The 10,852-nt window shown below is 37.7% G+C and overlaps 1 long non-coding RNA gene across 1 annotated transcript in view; it reads left to right on the forward strand.

The window, feature by feature from the left end:
• Positions 1-10,335, forward strand: part of LOC135318965 (uncharacterized) — a 44,545-nt gene extending 34,210 nt beyond the window's left edge. Inside the window, exon 3 of the long non-coding RNA XR_010377450.1 lies at positions 10,302-10,335. This is a non-coding gene — a long non-coding RNA (uncharacterized LOC135318965). The remainder of the gene's footprint in view (positions 1-10,301) is intronic.
• Positions 10,336-10,852: the final 517 nt, after the last annotated feature.

The raw sequence follows: 10,852 nt of genomic DNA on the forward strand, positions 1-10,852 counted from the left end.
TTTAGAAAGTCAGTCTTGCAGCTGAGGGGTGACAAGACTGCTTCCTGGGGACTCAGTCTACCTTCAGGTAAAAATGGATTCATCCATTCATTCAATACTCAACGGTGTGTAGCATGAGGAGCCACACTAGCTTGGCCATAGTAACAGGCATTAACCAATCTGTTTGAAAAAAATCTATTCTTTAAATTAGCTGAGAGAAGCACAAGATCGAATTGTAAAAAAGATTTATGATGTTATCTACACACTCCAGTTTGGCAAATGCTTTTCACATTATTAGGGACAGGTAGAGATGGCGTGGTTCCCAAAGAAGAGTGTTATTTGTCCCAACTATTTACATACTTACTGAATTCTTTCAAATATTGAAACACTTTGAAAGGTTTTTTGTTGTTGTGTTTGGTCTTCCTTGTTTGTACTCCTATTCATTTTGTTAGCAAATCTTGGTCAGCAAGGGCTGCCGTAACAAAATATCATAGACAGAGTGACTTACATTGTAAAAATTTATTTTCTCACAGTTTTGGAGGCTGAGATCTGAGATCAGGGGCCTGCCTGGTCACGTTCTGGTGGTGGCTCACATATTTCTCGGTGTGTGCTCGTGTGCTGGGGTCAGCTCTCTGGTGTCTCTTCTTGTAAGGGCACTAATGTCATCAGACCAAGGCCCTGCCCTGCTGACCTGAGTACCTCCTAAGGTCTCATCTCTAAATACCAACACATTGAGGGCTAGGGCTTCAATCTATGAATTTTGGGAGGATACTGACGTTCAGTCCATAACAATATCTGAAAATAATGAAGTTGCAACATTTGTTGCTTTTTATTTGAGTCATTCACAAGTTGAGTCATTCCAGTGTAAATCTATTCTTAGAACTTTAGTATGCATTACAATTTGTATTTATTTAATGTAACAATAAATTAGAATGTTGAAAGTGCTAATGTGTCGGCTTTGGATAAACAATTGAATTTTCACACAGGGAAATATACATACAGATACCATACATTATATATATACATATTCTTCTTCATAAATCTTTCACTGGTTCTTTAGCACCTTCATGATGAGGTTACCATTCTTTTGTAATCTAGATATGCATGTGTTTCTTTTCCTGATGTTGCTGTTTTTATACTTAGATGATCTCTTCTTCCACTGTCATCTTATGGATCTCTTGGATACTATTGATAAACAGGGGTAACTTCACTTTATAATCTACCCGGTGAAGGGTGGAGGTGGTTTGGTGAGGCTGACACCCACTTCTGCAGTTGTACCTCTAAGTTTATCATCACTTCCTTAGGCCATCTTGCCTTTCTCATTTCCTTCAGAGTAAGCACACTGGACTACAATATAGATAATGCAGATCTCGGAACCAAAGGGCCACATTGCTCTCAGAATGTCAGTACATGAGCTGAGGAACAAATATAGACATGGTATAGACTTAGTAGTCTTCTGTTTTATGAAAGTGAAAATCTTTTCAGACTAAAGCCAATAGTTCCTTTTACCTTTCCTTCCCTCATCAGCTATCCATTTAGATCCATCATGCTGGGGCTCTTATTCCCTCCCTCACGGTGCTTCACCTCTCTTACAAGAGGAGGAGACTCCACCTTAAGTCCTGGAAACTTGGATGACACTTTAAGATTCAGCCCAATACTAATGGATCTTTCTTCTGACTAAGCCATGAGGAGTCTAAGGGAATCTAAGACAGTGTGTTAGTCCTTTCAGGCTGCTGTAAGGATACTTTAAGGAGGATGGCTTATTTATAAAACAACAGAAATGTATTTCTCACCGCTCTGGAGGCTGGGAAGCCGAAGATCAAAGCACCAGCAGATTCAGTACATGGTGAAGGCCAGTGTCCTGGTTCATAGATGGCTGTCTTGTTGCTCTGTCCTCACATGTCAGAAGTGGCAAGGCAGCTCTCTGGGATCTCTTTCGTAACAGCACTAATCACATTTGTGAGGCTGTGCCCTAGTGACCGAATCTCCTCCCAAAGACCCCATCTCCTAACACCATCACACTGTGGGGTAGGATTTCAACACAAGAATTTGGGGGAGACACAAACATTCAATCTATAAGAGATGGGAAGTTGTATTAATTTCAGTTCTGCCACTGGAGGGTGTGAGTCTTTATCAGGTAACCTAAGATGTAAATATAATGCATCGAGGCAAAAGTTTTTATGGAAAAAAAATCAAATTAGGAAAAATGTGGTTTTTTTTTTCCTTAGGAGCCTGGCTTTGATCTTGTTCTGTTTGAAAAATAGATTTTATCATTATTGTGAATACAAAGAATTTTACTTTTTCTTGACCAATCCAAGCAATGCTTGTATTATAAGAGAAATCATACTTAATGTAAGTAAATGATTCTTTCTCTCTCTTTTTTCTATTGGAGTGTGGTGGTATCAGTTCTGATTAGAGTCTTTTGTCCTTATATAAGAGGAATGTTCCATTTTATCCCGTTGTACTTAGGTTCTCATTTAATCAAGTTTACAAATTGTTCTTTGCTAATCCTGTTGATGTAATTTTCTACCATTTTCACACATGCCCTCCCAGTTCCAGTATTTCAAGCTCCTAACAGTTCCTTATTATAAGCCCTTGATCCTTTCTATTTTCATGAGAAATCACTGAAATACAACATGAGATGAAACTCAAAAGAAGAAACAAAAGCAAAGTTGCTTTTGTGGAAGCAAGGAGTGACCCCAGCACTCCACCCAGTTATCTTCTTCCATCTCCAATGCATAGACTGTCATGTTCCTATTGAATCCTCTCCATTTGTCTCCTACTCCGTCATCTAGCCGGTTCCTTCTCTGACGTCAAGGTTTTCATTCTTGGAAGTCTTTTCTCACTTGCAGCCTTTCCTGAGAGGTCACAGCAGTCCAGCCTCCCTCTGTCACAGTACATAGTGCTGCTCTGTTGGAGTGGGTTTTCTCTCACTAACCTAGGATCAGACAGTGTTTGAGAACAGGTATGCTTCATTCATTTTTGTCTTCCTTGTGCCTGGTGTGCTACTCAAGACATGGTAGGCATTCAGTAAGTATTTGCTGAATGAATTAATGGGTGAATGAGAGTTTCTAAAATTCCATCCCTGCCTTAAAGCATATTTTCTGTGTATGTTAGCTTTACTTACACAAATAGAGTCAACTCTTGATTCTCCAACATTATGGAAGAAGAGGAATGAAATGCACAAGATTAAAATATTTTGATTTGGAATTAGAATTCACTTCTATTCTTACTGAGTAATTATCCTTGATTTTCTGGGAAGTGTCAATGTTTAATTCAAAATTGTTGAGCACCATTATAAAGCTGACTCAGAAAGGACTTGTATGCTGTCTAAGTTCACTGTATCCTCTTTCAAAACACTTCCCATGTCCCACACATCCTAGGGATGGGGAGCATTGTCTCTTAGATGAATGCTAATCACTACCCTAAAAGAATCCACCCCTGAATGTTCCATCTGGACCTTGAGACTTTCCCCAGGGAAACAATCATTTTGTTACAAGTTGCATTTTCACTTAGTAGCTTATCCTATGTTGGTGTTCAAGTGTGTGTGTGTGTGTGTGTGTGTGGTGGTGGTGGGGCTGATACATGCTGGGGCAGAAAGTGTGCAAAGTGTAGCTGTGTCAAATAGACTATTTACAGAGGAAGTTTACAGAGAGGCAGATACCCTCAATAAAAAAGTTACACACACACACACATATATATTCCTATATGTATAAACATTTATATATGTATGTATATATGTGTGTGTAAAAAAATATATATATATAAAATGTACAAGTAGCTCTTGTCTAAATTGTTAGGGGCACTGCTATTGACTAAATTTTGTCTTCCCTCAATTCTATGTTGAAGCCCTAGTCCCCAGTGAGATGGTATTTGTAGGTGGAGCCGTTGAGAGGTTGTTAGGTTTAGATGAGTTCCTGTTAGTGGAGCCCTTGTGGTGGGATTAACATCTTTATAAGAAGAGACACCAGAGAGCTTGCTTCCTCTCTCTCTGCCATGTGAGGACACAGCAAGTAGACAGACATCTAGAAGCCAGGAAGAAAGCCCTCACCAGCACCAGACCTTCTGGTACCCTAGTCTCGAGCTTCCCAGCCTCCAGAAATGTGAGCGATAAGTGTCTGTTGTTTAAACCACCCAGTTTATAGTATTTTGCTACAGCAGCCAGAGTTAAGACAAGTGTGTTTTTTAATCTCTTTCAGTGTGATAACTAACCCAATTAGATGTGCTTAATTTGAATTCAAATGCCACTTACTATGAGATACAGAAAAAAAGACTATTTTTTGCTCATCTCATTTCACGTTTGTATCACACTAAATTATCAGTTTTTATCAGCAATGTTTTGTGCTTGCTATCTCTAATACTAAAGGTGAATGACAGATGTTGTGGGTATCCGGAGTAGCCCCAAATCTTCCTCTAACATCTCCTTAAAATAGCTTAAATCCACCGCCCATGTACAGAGTGAAACAGTGCTCTCGTCACTATATCTGAGAATTTTCAAGGAGTTTATGTTGTCCAAACACCTCTAACTCTGAGTTCCTTCTCCTACTCTATTCTTATTTATCTGTCAATTGCTTCTGTAGTTGTTCTTTTCTCTCCATCAGGTTTTCTTTATTATGCCCCTTCTACAAAGAAATCAACCAGAAATAGCTATCATTATTAGCATTTTTAAAATGAAAAGATTCAGAATAATGGATGAGAATTACAATACACCAACGATTTCAGCCTGAATATGTTAAATATCTTATATTTTCTCATGTCTCTGTACCTAGAGCATTTTCAGCAGGCGCCTTTCTCGAGTAATCCACCCCAGTTCTCAAGATCTTTCTCCCTAACTTCTCTAAGTAACCTTTCTCAAGCCCCACAATCTTTATTCTGCCAGGCAGTTTTACTTTCAACCTTCATTGTGCACCAGGTGCTAGGACTGACTTTGTAAATCTACAATGGTCCATTAATAACCTTCCAGTATAGAGTTGTCATCCACCTCTGAAATAAATGCTGAGTTCGCCTGGAATTTGTAAGCACATTTGATTAAAAAATGATAGTAATAATATATATAGATAATATATAGACTGTGTGTGTGTGTGTGTGTGTGTGTGTTCCTTTCTTATCTACCTGGAAGTGCTGGTCTTTCTAGGAGAAATGGTTCATTCAGGTAGTCATTTCTTTAACACTATGAGTGTGTGTGTAAGGACATCTAGCTCTATTATGCACACGTGTATGAAGATACGCAGTGTATACTTTTATGTTTATCTACATTAAGAACATTTCCTTGCTAAACAAAAATCTCAAAAACTCAATTTGTCTATGGGGATTTAGTAGAAAAATTCTAAGAAAAATCATTTTGTCTGAAAACTTAAACACAAATTGAAAGATGTATTGTCAGGCTCATTTTGCCTTTCTTATGAAAAAGCATTTTGTTACAAAGCTTCATCTTTAAAAGAGATTATTTCCCTATATGTAAAATAATTTATATTCTTAATCATCTTTTTGTTTTATATAATAGTTACAGAATTATAAGCAATTGAAAGAAGTGTCCCTCATTCTATTTTCCACTGAAAAATACCCGTTTATTTAATTTATTTCATATCTGTATGTATGTTTAGAATTTAATTACATATAGGTCCAAATTAAGGAAGTGTTTTGAGTCATCTTAAACTTAAAATATGGAACCTTAAAAAACTTTAAATACACTTTAATTAATGTAACACCTTATTATTTTCATAATAATTACATTATTTTCCTGAAATAAAATTGGATCATCATGTTAGAATTGCTCTACCCGTGTTTTTGGTAAGTTAAAATATGACAACTTTTTCTGTTATCACATTTATGGTCATATTGATGGGGATTCATTTTGTTTACAGAATTACATTGATTTTGCAAGTTCCTAAAAGGCTCTTGGAGGGAACGGTAATGGAATGGATGGATGCATTGCCTTGTAGATCAATCAGTGAGAATTTCATGGATTGTAAAGTGAGGACAAATGTACCGAGGTCAGCATTTTTGTTCCTGCTGCTCTTTCTGGAACTGCAGCCAGTGACTTATTAGTACTAGTTACATACTTGCTGGAATAGCAAGTGAACAAGAGCACAATACGACAGGGTTTCTTGGCAGGGAGGTGCGTTCTCTGAGCTGCTTTAATTCTAGTCATTGCATTAGGCGCAGTTCATCTCTGATGAAAGACTCTCGGCCAAGACCTAGGAATATATCAAATAGGAGCTGATGCCTCATTTCTTTGAGCAGGGCTCTCAACTGCAGAGACAGGCATGGATAGACTGCAGTGAAGTTGCACGAGAAATGAAAAAGCTAACAAATAGTTTTTGTGGTTGTTTATTCCCTTTAATGTTATTTCATGGAAGATAATAATGCTACAACCAGGCTGATGTGTGTGTGTGTGTATGTGTATGTATACAAACCTATGAGTAAATATGTGAGTCTGTGTATATGTGTGTGTTCATACCCAAAACTATGTCTGCAACAGTGATGTGACAGTTGTCTCTTACATAAACATGGTTGAATCTGATGTTTAATAGTGTAGGTAGGAATTTTTATTCTCTCTGGGAACTGAAAGTGTAATAAGTCTGTGATAGTGGGATAGGATACAAAGAAGGTCATCAATGGAGGACTGACTGAGTAGGTAAAGGGCCTATGGAGAACCTATAGGAAGTGAAATTGATTCTATTCCTCTCAAAAAAAAAAAAAAAAAAAAGAAAAGAAAAGAAAATGAGAAAACAAATGGCAACTAACAATGAAAGTGATACAGTTCCGCTGCTTTGGGGTGGTGTTATGGAGGTATGTGGTATAAAATTTATTATTGGAATTTGAGACATGAAGGTTCACAGCCCAGGTTATCTGGGAGCAGAACCTGAGCCAATGACCATGACCTCTTGGCTGCATCCAGGATTCACTGTGTGCAATGGAATCCTGGGGAAATTGGGAATTGCATTCTGGTACCCTGAGGTTTTATAAGCCTGTTTAGAAAACGAAAGAAAACATCAGTGGTTACAAATAACAGCAACGTGTTTTACAGCTACAAACATCTAAGAAACTCCAACGTGTACTCCAGGCTATACATTTAATGTTTGCCGTGTATACTATGCAGTGTTTTCTATTAATAATATTTATTACCTAACTTTTTAAAGAATACTATACTTGAATGTCAGGAATTGATAGGAAAAAAGGTGGGGATGGGGCTGGGAGACTATACTAATGTTTAATGTCTCTAAATACTTGGGGAAAATGAGGCACTATCACATGGATTATAGTGCTAAAAATGGCTCTGTTATCTAATTGAATTATTTGTCCCAATCTCTTCCCTGCTCTTTATCTCATTGCACTGTTCCATATTCTGCTACTTAAACTCCCAGAAACAGAATGTTAGTAACTGTCTCCCTTTTCCCTGACTTCCGAGACAATTTAATATCAATGGCTAGATTTCTAGGAAATGAGAATCTTTCTGGAGTCCACTCTCTCAGAACACTCTTCTAGGATTTGAGGGTAAATGGAGAGACTAAAAAGGAATTGAAAAAAAATTTGAAGGCGTGGATAATTATCTCCTTGACTTTTGGACAATTTATTTAACCTCTTTAAACCTCAATTACTTTCTTACAAAATGGGAGTGTAAACTTGATAATCCTCGAAGTTTAAGTCTGTAGTATTTACAGAGGGGACAGTGGTAAACTCAGGACTGCCGCCCTGTCTATATGCTTTTAATTTTATAAGTGGCAAAATAACCTTTCTAATGAACCATTGTTTACTGTTTGACTTTGCCAGTGGCTCGTGAATAATTCCTTTCCCTGATGGCTTGTACAATTATATGAAGAGCCCTTGTAGACCCATTCCATACAGGTGGGGGGGAAGCTGTGAAGCATGAAAGCTGAATATTACTTTGAGGCTCTTCCCACAGTGGCTCATTGCTTGTTCCGGGATCTGAAAATTCCCAAGTACAGGGAAAGGAGAAAAAATAGAGCAAGCAAATGGGACCAGGTAGGAATCTGCTTAGATAGTACAAAAACATTTGACCCTTGAACAACAGGGATTTGAAATATGCGGGTCCACCTATACCTGGATTTGTTTTCCAAAAAATACAAAGTCCTCTGTATCTGTGGGTTCTGCCTTCACAGAGTCCACCAACTGCAGCTTGCAGACTTCATATGGGATTGGAGGTTGATTGAATAAGTGGATGCGGAACCAGAGGGTATAGAAGGCTCACTAAGAGGCTTGAGTATATGCAGAGTTTGGTAACTGTGTGTGTGCCATAACCAATCCCCCTGCAGATACCAAGAGAAGACTGTAATTCATATTCTTGCTGTCCTTTAATAATGTGGAAAGTTTAATGTGGAAAGATGATGAATTTACGTTGGAGATGAAAGTTGGAGGTTTAACCGTTGTGCTCTCCACGTGATCTAGGTATTTTGAAATGTTGAGAGAAGTTAGCACTTGAGGTAGAGATTTGTAGGTCACCTTCCAGGGTATGGTAGCAATAGAATTGAAGGAGATTCTCTGCGAGAAACAGTAGGAAGAAAAATGAAAATGGTAATGTGATGTTGGGGAAAACGCATGTATTTTTGATCAGCAGGAGAAATATAAGCCAGAGAAACAAACACAATGAGGATGAGAATAAAGAAGCATTTTAAGAAACTGCATTGACTTTGAATAGCCCACACGAGGACTTGGGTGGTGGTTGCCAAGATATTATTGATTTACTGTGAATTGACCTAGACTTTGCTTAAAACTTGAGTTCTTCAACCTTATATTTTAACCTGACCATATAGTGGAGAAGATGCCTCCAAAGGACTTGGAGAAACATGTTTGCTTTTTGAGAATAAAACACAAATCTATTGGGAATAGAAATTGTATTCTCTAGACCTACTTAGAAAAATGTAGTTAAGGGGAAAATGGATTGGCTTGTGCAGAGAAAGTCCTTTAAGAGAAGCAAATTTTGACTTTCAGAATAAGCACTGTCCAGGAAGAGAGAGATGACGTTTGGGGGACCCAGTTCATTTATGAACAAGGTGTTTTTTGCTGTAGGCAGATATATATTTTTAGACCTCATTATGGCTCCAGTGAAATATTCACCATGTCAATCCTTGGGCTTTGCCTTAAATCTGTGCCATTGATCAACCTACTGATCCAATTATTTGGCTAATAATATTGGAGGAAATATGGACATTAGAAGAGATATCCTCCACTACAAATTAGTAAATTGGTATTCTTAATTTTACATCTTTTCTTGGTGAGAATTTAGTGAGAGTAATTTTTTTAACATTTTTTATTGATTTATAATCATTTTACAATGTTGTGTCAGATTCCAGTGTTCAGCACAATTTTTCAGTTATTCATGGACATATACACACTCATTGTCACATTTTTTTCTCTGTGAATTATCATAACATTTTGTGTATATTTCCCTGTGCTATACAGTGTAGTCTATTCTACAATTTTGAAATCCCAGTCTATCCCTTCCCACCCTCCACCCCCCTGGTAACCACAAGTCTGTATTCTCTGTGAGTCTATTTCTGTCCTTTATTTACGCTTTGTTTTTGTTTGTTTGTTTGTTTTTGTTTTTGTTTTTTAGATTCCACATATGAGCGATCTCGTATGGTATTTTTCTTTCTCTTTCTGGCTTACTTCACTTAGAATGACATTCTCCAGGAGCATCCATGTTGCTGCAAATGGCATTATGTTGTCGGTTTTTATGGCTGAGTAGTATTCCATTGTATAAATATACCACATCTTCTTTATCACTTATTTCTGAGTACAGTATTATGTCCCAGTTACTGGCCTTGAGACATTGAAGATCAGACTCCAGATCCTGGTAAATCCACGTAGGTCATGATATCCTGTGAGGCCACTGTGCGTCTACTTCCTTCCCTTACTTCTCGACTTTCTACCATCCATTTTCTATATGCCAGATTTCCGAATCTGGAGTTGTCTGGTGTTCAGTGGTCTTTTCTTATTAAATGTGTATGCAGATCTGCTAGGAGAATCATCAGGTGTTACACGATTTTCTGACAAGTATGTGCAGACGCTAGCTGGCTGAATGCCTAGATCGGTATGTGGTAAACACAGCTGGCTGATTGACCAGGATCTACTTTGCATTTGATGGTTGCAGAATATTTAAGTGCTTTGTGTACTTCTACGTTAGGGTTCCTCAACTATAGGAATTCCTGGGGTTTTAGATATCCAGTATAAATAGATTTCAGCACAGGAGAAGTGTGACTGAGCTGTAGTTAACATTCCACTGAAACAAGAGAATTCAGCCATTCTGCTATTCTAATTATTTACTTGTTTTTCTATTTCATATTTTTGTTCTCTTTCAGAGACCGGACTTGATTGACTTCTAGTAAACCCTAGGGAAGAACACCTTATAAATGAACTGATAGTTACATGCATGTAATATTTTTCACAGCACTGAGTGCTGGGAGCACATTCTCCAGGTTAAGCTCACGTAAGTTACTGCAGACATATTGAACAGTCAAGAGGGAGGATGCTAAAGCCCTGTCTATATTCAGCTGAAATGTTTGTGTCAGTTGATCTTTTTTAGTTTTCTCCACTATGTAGTGTTTTTCCAATGTCCGTTTGTCTAACATCTTCAACATAACAAGTAACAGAAAAGTCTCATAGTTTTAATTGTTACGGCTAGTGGTCCTTTTTATATAGATAGATGAATTCTTTTATCTACTTCTGTCAATAGATACTATTTGCAAATGGATTGTTTTAAAAGTTTTATGGTAAAGGGCATTGCATGCATCTGGAGCAAGAAGGCCTGAGTTTGAATGATAGGTTCTCCAGATATTAGCTGTGTGACTTTTGGTAAGTTACTTTAGCTCAGTTTATCCATAAGGTGGGAATAATAATAGCTCCTATGATC

The sequence above is a fragment of the Camelus dromedarius genome, chromosome 2 (assembly GCF_036321535.1).
Source record: "Camelus dromedarius isolate mCamDro1 chromosome 2, mCamDro1.pat, whole genome shotgun sequence".
NCBI lineage: Eukaryota > Metazoa > Chordata > Mammalia > Artiodactyla > Camelidae > Camelus > Camelus dromedarius.